The following is a 13,808-nucleotide window of genomic DNA, read 5'->3' as shown; positions in this document are numbered from 1 at the left end:
GACTTCTGAACTTCAGAACTGCAAGATAGTAAGTTTTTTGTTTTTAAGTCACTAACTGCAAAGCAATTTCTTACATCAGCATAGGAAACTAATATACGATCTCAGATGAAATCAGCATTCTCTTACCAAGGAAAGAGGCTGTATCAGTTTCTTTTGGAGTGGAAAATAAAGTGTCTGGAGTGTTGTGCCCTCTCTAGATGTATTATTGCTTGGGAACAGCAAGTTTACAAGATGATTACCATCACATTCTTCCAACTCTAAAAAGTATAGTTCACATAAAAAGAGAATTGTCTTAAACCAATGCCCTTAATTTGGAACCATACTTAGCTGAAAAGTTCCCACATTTATCATTTCATCAATTCTTGTAAAAGGTTTTTTTTTTTTCTTCTTCTTTTTTTTTTTTTTTGGCAGTGGTGGTAGTGTGGCAGAGAGGTATAACACCTTCTATTTGCCACTGCTTTAGTTAACAAAAGGGAAAATGTATTTGCAACTGAATTTCAGAGTGGGTTAGAAAGTTTTTACTTGTATTAGAAAACTTACCACTGAAAGTCTGATTGTCCTGAATACAATGGTTACAAAAGGGATATTTGGAAAATTTAATCGCAGTGTGATTTTCTAGTGTTATTGATACATACTAAGCATTTTTGAAAACCTTTATGTAAAACTTCCCTGAATGGAGTCATAATGAACCAGAATTCTTCCTAAAAAGGGACAGCCATGAAGGTTTTCCTCTTTCTTTTGACAACTGGGTGGTGAGAAAAATCTTGTTATAAATAAACTAAATCAGAACAATCAAATGCCTAAAATAACAAACTACTATCATTATGAGAAACAATTATATAATAATGCTCAGAGGAAAATGATATTTTCTTTAGAAGAGTCCAGGCAAAATGGAATAAAAAAATTTTTTTTAATTCTTTATTGTAGGGTTTCTTTAATGCTATTAGTGACGTTTCCCAATGCTGTTTAAACAAAGTCTCTCCAGCATGGCAACTGTTGCCAGGTAGGGCTTAGCTTCCTAAGGAGTTCACAGAGGAAAGAGGCTGCTTTTAATCAACAAGCTGGAGGAACCATATGTAGCCTGTGGGCTGAGCACATAATGCTTGGTTCCACAGGTCAATATCCAGGCAAAATAAACAAGAATCAAAATGACCACCGTGAGATAGATCTCTCTCCACATGTGAGCCTGAGGGCCATGCTGGCCTTTAAGTTTGGGGCTACTTGGCACCATGTTTCTTAAATGGCCGTGGGTTTGTCTTTCTCCAACAGTGTGAACTCTTAGCATAGCATAAAATTTACCATTTTAACCAAATCTAAGTGTACAGTTCAGTGCCATTAAGTCCATTCACACTATTGTGCAACTGTCACCACCATCCCTCTCCAGAACTTTATCTTTTTAAACTCAAATTCTGTACCCATTAAACAATAACTCCCTATTTCTCCCTTTCCCCGGTTCTGGAAATTACTATTTTACTTTCTGTTTCTCTGAATTTGAGTACTCTAGGTACCTCATATGAATAGATCATGCAGTATTCATCCTATTATCCAACTTATTTCATTTAACGCAATGTTTATAAGACACTTGTAGTATGTGTCAGAATTTTCTTCCTTTCTAAGGCTGAATATATATGTATGTGCCATATTTTATTTATCCATTCTGATGGACACTGAGGTTGCTTTCATGTTTTTGCTATTGAGGATTATACTGCTGTGGACACTGGTATATACATATCTGCTTAAATGGGAAAGTAGACTTTAAATAAGGGAGGACTCTGTCTTAAAAATTGTTTGACAAGAAAGTGGAAGAGTGTTGTAGTATGTTTGAGCTATTATAACAAAATGCCATAAATTGGGTAGCTTATAAACAACATAATTTGTTTCTCACAGTTCTAGAGGCTGAAATAACTGTCCAAGATTAAGGCACAGGCAGACTGAGTATCTGATAAAAGCCAAACTTCCTGGTTCATTGTTGGTGGTTTCTAGTTGCACTTTTACTTGGTAAAAGGAACAAACAGGATTCTGGGGCCTTTGTAACAAGGCTTTTTCTTACACCCTAATTATGTCCTATAGGCTCACTTCTGAATACTATCACACTGGGAATTAAGTTTCAGCACATGAATTTTGGAGGGGACACAAACATTCAGACCATAGCCGAGATTCTAAGTGTAGAGACTTTGACTCTGTAGGTGAGGGGTGACATTCTAAGTAAGTACGTGGTTAGGAATCACTATTCTCATGTATCAAGAAGGTTTATAAAGAGTTGGGTGGGGGGAGACCTCAATGGAACTCATTCTGGAAACAGCCCAGCCTAAGAAATTATTTCTATGCAGATTTTGAATGGGACCAGAGTATTTCTTCTGGAAGAGGGTGGTGTTTCATCTGGAAGACATCCAACAAGCATGAGATGAAGATGTAAAATAGTTATGATAGTGGACATTCATACTAGAGATACTGTCATGATAGAAGCTTTCAGTATTGTCAAATAGTACCCCACGTGAGAAGCATATTTGGGTGTTATTTGGTCAGTGAGTCTACAGCATTGTCCAAAAAAGGGTAGGCTCTTATGTTAAAAGTGGTACTGGTAATATTTAGAATATTTTATTCAAGTGTTATATAAATATAAAAATCTATCCTTATTAAAAATGTACAGCTCAATAAATTTTCACAAATGGATCCACCTGCAGAGCTAGCACTCAGATTAAGTAAGAGCATCACCAGTTTCCCAGAATCCCCCCTCATGGCTCTATTCCAGCCATAACCTACCATTAATAGTGGTAATCACTATTCTGACATCTAAATGGCCTCAATTGACTTTACTTGTTTTGTACTTGCATAAATGGCTGCATACAATGTATGGTTTTTTGTATATATCTTCTTTTATTCAACATCATGCTTGAGAGGTTCACTCATATTATAATTTAGTTGTAATTTGCTCATTTCCATTACCACATAGTATTCCATGTGGGTAATTATTTTTTCTGTTTTAGACACACACCTGAAGTGTGCAAATCCATTTCATATGTCAACATAAATTCATGGGAAAACCCCTTAAAATGTCCAATACCTCTAGTTCTCTGTGCTATTGTGATAAAGCATCTAATCTGTAGCATGAATCTCAAGATTATATTTTCCACCAAAAGGCAGGATCCTGAGCTGATTGCCTCATTGTTTTATTGCCAGAGAGTCTCTTCTATCTAAAGGTTAATAAATGGTACTTTGGGAGTATATCTCAGTATTCTATGAGTGTGTTTGATGGGAAGAGAGTCTCTATGGTTCTGTCATTTCCAGGTGAATTGATAAAAATAAAATTTTTGAACTTCTAAAACGAAGGTAAAAACTCTCAGTTAAGTTTGGTCTGAAATGATCTAACAGCAATTGATTTGAGCTCTGTTGACCTGAGCTCTATTGATTGGAACTATAAAGACTGTCTAGTCCAAATGTACTTCTAACCGTGTCTGAATCTATCATTTCTCAAAATGTGAGTATCCTGAAAAAGAATGCCAGCCAGGAACCCTGAGGAAAATAGAAAGCATGCTGAGTTGGAATGTTGTAGGGAATGTCATGAAAAGTCTATTCATGGAGGCTTGGGCAGGGTTAAGAAAACTAACAAGGAATGTTGAGGCACCAGGAAACAAGGGAAAGCTGTTATTCTCCACAAGTACAAAGGGTCAAGGAAAGGCGTGTCTCTGGAGTCCACGAGAGCTGAGTAGAGTAAGGTGAGGTCCTGACAGGGGGGATCCTGGAACCGCATCTCCAAGTCAAGGAGGAAGGGAAAGTTGTGTGTTGCAGTGGGGGTGGGCAGGAACACTCCAACCTTTCTCTTTCCTTCTCTTCCAATCTCCTTCAGTGCCAGAGGACAAGAGAGCCTTTTAGCAGTCCACATGGATATGCCTCCAGGACACAAAGCAACAGAAGAGTGCAACAAAGGTCTTTAGGGGGTTGACTTGGCCTACAGAGAAAACTAGTGTCAAAGTGTTACAGGGCTGGGACCTTCTGGGAAACTGAAGCAGCACAGAGACTCCTCCCCATCTGTACAAGCCCTGACTCTTGCAATTAAGTCAGAAAGTTTTCAGATGTGTCACTGAAAGTAATTGGCAATAGGTTTACTAGATGTGGTGGGAAAGGGAAAATGGGGACACTCTGAAGGGAGAGAGTGGGTCCTCTCAAATGGGAGATTTTGCCTTTCTTGCACACCAGTGTTATTGGGGATCCCAGATAATTTTTCAGAGACTCCTGCCCAGGTCCACCTCTTGACTTTTGACTGACATCAGACTTAAGTCCCCACTGCTATTATAATTTTAGATCACTTTGACCCATTCTGACCGGTTCAAATTGGACTCTTAACCATAAATTCTTACAGATTTTATGGTTAGGAGGAATTATCCTTATCGCGCAGAGTTTCAGGATCTGGTCTGTGAAAAGGAAAACAAAAGTCTCCCTCTTCAGGGTAACTTGGGCTCCTCTTATCAACATTATTTCAGGCCTGCATTTCTCCCACAGATAACAGGTAGTTTGCTGAGGAATGTGACATATCCTGTCCACTTAAGCCAGGCAAGACTGCAGGTAAATTGCCTGTTGGAAAAGAAAGTACATAGGGTTAACAGAGTGGGCCCATTTTATAGAATTATTCCCTTAACCTCATGTTCTCACCACTGGTATCTGTCTGCTGCCCATCAAAAGGATAAGTGTTCTGTGGTATAACATTGGCCCCCAGGACATGGACAGAAAGTAGCACTTAAAAGGGCACCATGATTAAACTTTTTTATATTATATTTCTGGGACCTCACACTTACTTTTAATTTCAATGTATTTTCTATGCTTCTGTTTCACTTTAAGTCTTCTTAATTACTGTATCACCTTTGTGTGACCTTGAACTAAAGCACCACACAAACTTCTTGGCACAAGTTTCAATAATGATACAGCTTCTGGGAATGTTGGTTTTTCTTTGGCCAGTATTCACCCACAGTCTTCTCGACAAACATAATCATGTTTAGGGTGGGAATTTTAAGTCAAGTTGAAAGGCTGAGTTTATCTGCCTTATTTGTCTATCAACAAGAAAAATATGCAAAATATACAATTTGGATTTTTAGAGTATTCACGTTTCTTAGATATATAACCAAAATAATATCATTTGGGGGGGAATCTCTTTCCATATCTTTACATTTATTTTGGCTCTTTAGCTCAAAAAATATATATTCTGAAAGTATATATTCTGTCAACAAGTGATGTAGGGTTCTTCCTATATGAATATTATTGAAAATGCTATAAGAAGTGGAAGTATTATGAAAGATACTGAAAGATGAAAACAAAAAGACTCATAGAACAGAGGAAGAGGATCAGGAAAGGGTGGAGGAGAGGGAAAAGGGAAGTACTGGGGAATAAAATGTTATATGCACATTTGAATATGTCACAAAGAACCCCAATTTAAGAAATTCCTACATTCCTCACCCCCCCAATAAAATAGGAAAGTGAACACTAAGAAGGAAATTATTTAAGCAAATGCAAAAAAGATCCAAGTAGGTGAGTGATTTGAATGAGAGTGGAATGAATTATAAACCTAAAAAATAATTAAAAGTCATCTTATTTTAATCAAAGAGATAACATGACATGGTGGAAAAAACACTGGATGAGGAGTCACAGACTTGGTGCTCATCTTGGCAAATGACTTAGCCTTTCAATTTCTTTACCTATTAAGTTGGATTAAAAATGAAACTAATACCTCAAATGAGAAGTTATATGTTAAAGTTTATGGAGAAATTCAATAACCTTTGCCAATAATACATGGGTAATATTTTAAAAAGATCTCTTGATATAGTTTCCTGCTTTCTCACCATCCTTACCTCCTTTAAGGTTTAGCAAACAGACTGGGATTGGGATAGAACACATGCTATAAAGGCATTGGGCTCTACTCTTAGCCAGAGGCAGTCCCAGGGAGACAGGAAGAGAAAGTAAAAGGAAAGGTATCTGCCAATTATGGTGGGTCACAGGAGAAGAAGACAGAGATAAGAGAGGCCCACAGTGTGACAGATGTATTCTTCAAAATATATGTCCTCTTTGGACTTTGGTCCAGGGAGGGTGGATGTGTTAGAGCAGGGACTCTTGCTTTGATTTATAAAGGTTAGTAAGGATTGTCTCATAGGATGTCCTACACCAACCACAGGTCCACTGCCTCAAAGTAAATTCAGGGGGCATAGTGTTGGATTAGGCAGAGAGAAGCCCTGGTTTTGACTTTACTGAGCCTAGACTATGGAATAGATGACACATAGGACTGAAATTTAGAGGAGTCTGTAGAAGCATGCAGCAACTCTGAGGAGGCCAACTCAGTCAGGGAGCAACACTGGGTTCAGTGTAAGCCAAGAGATCAAAGCTGAGTCATGGTAGCCACTGGCTTCGTTCTGCAGCCACCAGCTGAATACCTAGAGGTAGGACCAGTCAACTTTCCGCAGTCCAGGCAACCCAGATAGCTGCTCCCAAGAGGGGCTTTTACACCAAAGGATAATACCATGTGGACATCTGGATTCATCAACCCAGCTCCTATCACGTTACAGCATAAGCCACCAATGCCACACATTTCCTCCCAGGCATAGCTTGGAGTGGGGAGAAAATGTTAGAGTTCCAGCCTTTTTAAACGGGAGGGAGGGAAGTTGAGAATTAGTCTAAAGAAATTCTTTAAACTATTAAGCAGAATTAGTTTTACCAACATGACTTCTTGTTTGTTTGTTTAGATTTTAAAAAATGTTTTTGTTACCAAGCAGGATAGATCAAATCAAAGTTTTAAAAAAAGTAACTAAAAGCAAGCAACCCAAAGAAGTACTGATAGCTATAATATCTTTGCAATGAAATCACAAATGTACTCACTCGAAACCCATATCTTTGTATTAGTCTCTGAAACTCTTGACCTTTTGTGAATACATCAATAAAGCTCACAAAAATAATATGTTATAAACAAAACAATCCTTGGTGGGGGAAAAGTGACTTTTGTGTGTGTCTGTGTGTGGTACTGGGAATTGAACCCACAGGTGCTCTACCACTAAGCTACATCCTCAGCTCTTTTTATTTTGAGGCAGAGTCTCACTAAGTTGTCCAAGCTGGCCAGGAACTTGTTATCCTCCTGCCTCGGCCTTCCAAATTGTGGGGAGTACAGGGTGTACCACTGCATCTCCCAACAAGTAATTCTTAAATTACAAAAACAAACAAACAAAAACTATAGTACCCTGAGGCTATTTAGTTTAGAGGCAAAACCACTTATACCTATAAGTGGCTAAGGGCATCAGTGAATCAGTATGATAAACAAGTGGTAGCTACCGTGAAAATAATGAGTTGATTATGTTTGATATACTTTCTTTAAAAAGGCAAAAAAGTTTTGTAATATACTTAAGAATATATTTTGGCATTCAAATGAATATCATTTGATCATGGCTTCAATTCTCTAGTTACAATCACTATTTATTCATTCTCTTATGAAAGTTGATAGAGGAAATACTATAGAAATGGATGTTTTAAAGCAATTTTGTGCTTAAATTAGTAATTTTTTCATTTGGATGCTCCTAATTCTTGAATGCTACACAGATTAGACTATAGAGTATCAAGTTCAAATGGGGACAAATCCATATTTTATGGGGATTGAAGATTATATAATTCAGATGACTCTCTAAGAAAAAAGGAGTCACATTATAACTACAAAAGGAAGTACAATTCTTATTTTGCATTAAAAATCACAAAAAGTCAGACACAGTGTCATATACCTACAATCTCAGCTGCTCTGGAGGTTGAAGTATAAGGATCTTGAGTTCAAAGCCAGCCTCAGCAACTTAATAAGGCCATAAGCAACTAAGCAAGTCCCTTCTCTAAATAAACTATAAAAAGGGCTAGGGATGTGGCTCAGTGGTTAAGTGCCCCTGGGTTCAATCCTCAATACAAAATTAAAAAAAAAAAATCACAAAAAAATGATACATTTAAAAAATTCACAATGATTCTGAAAATTAATTAACTGCCTGTTATACCTCTGTGAAACTTTTTTTCCTTTGCTTTTTTTATGCTTTGATTTCTTTTTCATCTGAAAATGGTTTTGTCACAATGTGTTCTATATAATTAACAGATATTTTGATCTTTCCATTAGCAAAATTGATCAGATTTGTTTTTATTATTGATAGCTAAGAAGAGCTTATTTTCAGTGTACAGCTTACTCTTGGCAAAGTCACATACATTTTTGGAACTTTTTGTCAAATTTAGAAATTGCCATTCTGAGTCCCTTGCAATTCCACAGGATAAATTTCTTTCATATGTAAAGAATAAGAAGTGGGAAGATTTTTCACAGAAATTCTGGACCCACAGATTTCAAACATCATTAATCCATTACCCACATACTTCAGTGTGAGGTCCTAAAGTATACAATTATTTGGAGATATGATTTCCAACTTTTTACCTGTGTGTCACAATACCAAGTAGCACAGGTGATTGTAAGCATTTAAGCAATCAGGATAAGTGTCACTATTAGAATGGGCTGCAAGTACCTAGGTACCACGTGATTTTGTTGCAGCTTCCCTTCTAGCCAGATTCCCCAAATGCTCTCCAGAACTATTCCAATTCTTTCAGACATGAAGGGAATTATGAGAAATGGGAAGTTAGGCTGAAAAGAGACAGCAGTCTTGTCTTAGTTTGGGTTGCTATAATGAAGTATCATAGACTGGATGGCTTATAACAACAGAAATTTATTTATTATGAAGGCTAGCAGTCTGAGATCAGGGTGCTAGCATGGTTGGGTTCTGGTGAGAGATCTCTTCAGGTTGCATGTATCCTCACCATGTTAGAAAGAGCGTGAGAGAACTCTCTGGGGTTCCTTTTATAAGGTCACTCATGAGGACTTCACCTTCAAGATAAAATCATTCCCCACAGGTCTCCAACTCCTAATACTATCATATTGGGGTTAGGAATCCAGCAGATATATTTTGGGGAACACAAACATTCAGTCCATTATAAACCTCTTGAGAGGTGTCTTACTTTTGAAGCTTTTATGAAAGTGTAAGAACACATGTACTTGTTTCTAAAGCCCCTCCTGTGATACTGTCCTAAGTTTAAGTTTCTCGGAATCTGCCTTTGGGTTTAGCTTTGGACACTGCTACAGGAGCATATCCATAGAAAGGAATTAATTTAGGATGATGGAGGGTCAAGGCATTATCATTCGATAAACAGTTGAAGATCATGCGAAATCTTGGACAAGTGACAATTCAAATGGTTCACCTTTGTCTTTAGTGTTTCAAGTCCTGTTTAGGTGGAAGAAGAATTTGGAAACAATATAAAGAATCACTTTCTAATGATTGGCCAGTTTCAATGTAGAATTGACCAGCTTATGACATATTGAGTTTCTAATTAGAGTGGGTCAAATGATCCATATGTCTTTTCTTAGGTCAGTACCACACTGTCTTGATTACTGTCAATGTATAGCAGGTTTTGAAATTGAAAGTCTGTAGTCTCCCAATAATGTTTTTACTTTTCAAAGAAAACAAAATTGCCATTCTGAGTCCCTTGCAATTCCACATGATAAACATTGGCTTGTCTATATTTAGAAAAAAGAAAAAAGGCAGTTGGAATTTTGATAGTGACTGCATTGAATGTGTGTATCAATTTTGGGGTGTTGGCATCTTAATAAGAGTAAGTCTTTTAATACAGCAACATGAATATCTTTCCATTCTTATATTCTTTTCAACAACATTTTGTAGTTTTTGGTGTATGAGATGTATGAATGTTGCATTTTTTAGTTAAATTTCTTTTTTAAGTATTTTATTGTCTTTTATGTTATTATAAATGGAATTGTTTCCTTGATCATCTTTTAAAAAAAAGAATCTAAACTTTACATACTTTTGCAAGTCTAAGTTTTTCTTTCTTTCTTTCTTTCTTTCTTTTTTTTTTTTTTTTTTCTTTTTCTTTTTGAACTTGGGATTGAACCTAGGGGTGCTTTACCACTAAGCTACATTCCAGTCCTTTTTACTTTTTGTTTGGAGACAGGGTCTTGCTAAATTGATGAGGTATTTGCTAAATTGCTGGGATTTGTCTTGAATTTGCACTCCTATCTCAGCCTCTGGAGTTGCTGGGATTATAGGCATGTGCCACCACACATGGTGCAAGTCTCAAATTTTAGGATTATTTTACTACTGATTTTATTTGATGCCTTATCACAATGGTTGATATATTGAAAGTCGTAAGTAAGTTGGGGATGCTTTCTAAGTAGAGAAAAAAAATTTTTTCTTTTAAACTAGGGCAGTGATGGTGATCTGCTTTACCTCTTTCATGCTTATACTTTAAAGATACATTGTAACATAATGGTTAATCAATACAGGAGGCTAAGGGTTGCAGGTGTGGGATTGCCAGGCTTAAATTATAGAAAGGGAACATCACATGAGTTCCCCTGGGATTCCTATTTTTTGTGTAGAAACTGGTATTGAACCTTGGGTTAGGAGGGATTCATCAATGATGCCTGGGATCATAGATCCAGGGGAATAAGGAGTGACATGTGACAGAACACAAATGAAACTGACTTGAGGAAATAAAAAAGGAGATAATTTGTTGGTTGCAGGAGTAGAGTTCACTGCGGACACACTGCCTCCTGAGAAGGTCAGACATCACCCTCTCTTCCTCAGCTTTTCTTCCGTTAAAGTTAGCTTCATTGGCATGCACTAGTAGTCACCACTGTTGCCACTAGCTTATACCTTTCTGGTCTAGTTACCTCAGTTTAAAGAGTTCCTTCTTCTGAAGTGATCTGACAACAGCCTGAGACTGAGATTCTGAACCAACTTGCCTATCCCAGAACCAATCACTGTGGTCTGGAATATGATGACTGGCTAGTCCTGGGGAGGGAAAGTGGGAGGTGTCAGTATCTTGGAACCACAAAGAATCATTGTGGGGGTGGGGGAAGGGCAGTTCCCATAAGAAATATAAACCACTGTTACCAGAAAAGGAGATGGGAGGGGATGGATAATATTGAGTACTCATACTAAAAAATTCCCAAATGAATATCCGTTATTTGGGAGAAGATGTGTTTTTGAACCATCTTCGTGTAGGCACAGTTAAGCTGCAAAATTGAGTAAATCTTTCCCACATCTGGAGAGATACCATGCAAGGAGTTGGGGGTGGGGGTGGAGAGTGGTCTTATATTTCAACATTCTTCTCTTTTTCCTAAGTGGGAATGAATCAGTGAAGAGGCTTCAGAAGAACATACAAAGCCAAGTATTCATACGGCAATTTTTAATTTTAGTGGCCTCTTAAGCAAAGGATCTCGGAACACTTTGAATAATACATTTTTCATTTTGACCACACCCTGTGCAGGTGACATAACTATTAACGTTTCGTCCTTGCAGTTGGGGAAACCGAGGCACGACACTCCCTCACTCAGCTTTCTGGTGGGTTTTAGGAATAGGCCTTTTCGCATGACCTTAGAGGGTCTCCTTCACCCTCCGCAGCGCCCGTAGAAATCCTCACGTCCTTCAGCTTCCCAGGAGGAGAGCAGCTCAGGCTCCGACGCAGCCTTGGGACTCATCCTCCTCCCAGCTGCACCCGCCCTGCTGTAGCGCACCTTCTTCGGTGAGGTCCCGCTGGCCAAGGTCTGGCTGTCTCTCCTGTCCTTTTCCCCCATTTCCCTTCCACTGGTCCCCGACGTGCAGGCAGCCCTGAGCCAAGCGCCCTCAGGGTGGTGTGGGCAGATGCTGCCGCGGCGTCTAGCAGGAGAGGCGCCGGCACCGCTGGAGGTGAGCGGGCCTGGGCGCGGGGTTGGGGCGGGAGGAAGGTGGCGACCAGAGGGAGGTTGGCGGGGAGCAGCTAGAGGGAGGCGACGCAGGCGGGTCAGTGCGCTGCTCGCGGGCGACGCCTGGAGAGCCAGCGGCCGGGAGCCTGGCGCTGCGGGGCCGCTCGGGGACGCGCCGCGCTCGGTCGTGAAGCTCCCGGCGGCGCCCGGAGCCCCGGCGCCGTCCCGAGCGCGGGCGGGAGACATGGCTTCGCGCGTCCCCGCCGCCACCGCTGCTGACTCGACACAATCGGTGGGTCGCGCGGGGGGCGCGGCGTAACCCGGGGGTGGGTGGCGGCGCGGAGCCGCCTCGAGAGCTCCGAGTGTCGTTGGCGAGTGAGGAAGATGCCAGCACAAAGGCAAGCGGAGACCCGGCCCGCTGCGGAGGGTGGCGGGAAGAGCCGCTGAGGGGCGCGCCGGGCGCGCTTTGCTTGGCGCTGTCTCTAATCACTGTCCTGGGTCGCAGGGTCAGGACGGCAGTGCAGGGTCCCTTGGCTCTGTCATAGCGGACGCCGCAGCCGGGAGCTGCATGCGACGCGCGGCGGCGTCTCCCGCCGCCTGCTTTCTCCGCGGCGCGCACGGACCAGCGGTAGAGCGCCGGAGCCGCGGGTTGGGGCGACTGCGGGGGCGCCCTCCCGCCCGGCCGCCGGGTCCCACCCGCAGCCCGTGGCGGCGGGCGCCGAGCCCAGGTGAGTGCACTGCCGGCGCCCAGTCTTCGCGCCGCAGGTATCCGACAGCGGGAGGTGGCTTTGTTTTCCTCGCTCGCGCCCCGGCGCGGTCATTCATTTGACATTCTGCTTCCGCTGCCCTGAAACCCCGGTGAGAGGCACCAGGACGTGTCTGATGGTTTGGTTATCCCGAGAAGCTGGGACTTTTGGGTTTATTTGAGCATCACTCGAGGGAGAGAAGGCTTCATTTCCTTTTTGGTCTGGAATGTGTTGTGAACATCCTCTGCTGGAGCTTGGGGCCTGGAGGAAACTGGGGCTGCAGATTTAGACGTAGACGTTTCCGAGGACGTGCAACTGCAGAGGTCTGACTCTTTCATGCCTTGTCTTCTCTGTTAGCAGTGCTTAGCTGCTTTTCGTTTATTGTGATTAATTTTAGGAACATCTGTATAGAAGCATTTATTTCTTTTCGACTTGGAAATCTTTAGAGTCAACACAGCTCACAATTAGAGTTGTAAGCATTAAACTTGGAGAAGGAAAACATCGTGATCATTCTGTAGACCGAGGTGGACGGCAGGCAAACTTCACCCGGGCCTTTAACCTTCCTGAATAAGACTTAGGCTTCGGATGTCCTAGAGTTATGTACACTCTTGATTTCTCATAGTACATATACTTTTGTCAAAGTGCAAAACTTGTCTTTTCTTGAATAGTTTCTATAGTATGTCATTTAGAAGAAAAAATACTTCAGAGTAATCAACAGTCTTCTGTTAGACATGGTGAAATTTGGTGCATTGTCTTATAAATATAATTTTCTTTTTACTAATTCTCCTATTCCCCCAAGGGCTCATTTCTTCTGTTGCCTAGAGAGAGCCTCTCTCTCTCTCTCTTCTCCCAACAGATGGCTGTATGTTCCAAGAGGCTATCTTTAAAATGACACATTATCTACAAACAAAGAAAGCTCTTAAGTTTGTCTTTGGAGTTATTAAAGCAAGAGACCTGATCTGGATGGTGATATTATTAATGGTGTGAAAATCTGGAGCTTGCAAATCTGTTTGGTCATCAGAAGATTCCTGCAGAGATTGTTTATATAGTGTGGGAGACAGATGGCATCCCTAGCAGACAAGAGAAGCCAGGCATAAAGGGTCATTGTATTCTTCAGAAATTATGTACTTCACTGTTGGGAGGTAGGGTAGAGTGGCATGGAAGATGAGAAAGAGATAATTTTGATCTCTCAAAGGAAACATTAATAACCTCATCTTCCAGCAGCCTACCTAGTTATTCATTTTTTCTTTCTTTGAAGGTTTACAAAGTCATCACTGAGCTATTTGTTTTGATTATTACATTAGCACATTTTGGTCTTAATTGTG

General features: G+C 40.6%; 1 protein-coding gene across 2 annotated transcripts in view; it reads left to right on the top strand.

Moving 5' to 3' along the window:
• Nucleotides 1-11,937: 11,937 nt before the first annotated feature.
• Hecw2 (HECT, C2 and WW domain containing E3 ubiquitin protein ligase 2) overlaps nucleotides 11,938-13,808 on the top strand; it is a 373,687-nt gene continuing 371,816 nt past the window's right edge. The window contains exon 1 of one of the 2 annotated variants that reach the window (XM_047544667.1): nucleotides 11,938-12,029. The gene's annotated coding sequence lies outside the window, so the exon portion shown is untranslated. Of the gene's footprint in view, nucleotides 12,030-12,268; nucleotides 12,466-13,808 lie in introns of those variants that run through there. The other variant, XM_047544666.1, reaches the window with a different exon arrangement.

This window comes from Sciurus carolinensis, chromosome 3, assembly GCF_902686445.1.
Source record: "Sciurus carolinensis chromosome 3, mSciCar1.2, whole genome shotgun sequence".
NCBI classification, from domain to species: domain Eukaryota; kingdom Metazoa; phylum Chordata; class Mammalia; order Rodentia; family Sciuridae; genus Sciurus; species Sciurus carolinensis.
The sequence above is the reverse complement of the archived record's forward strand: the minus strand, read 5'-3'. Positions and strand labels throughout refer to the sequence as shown.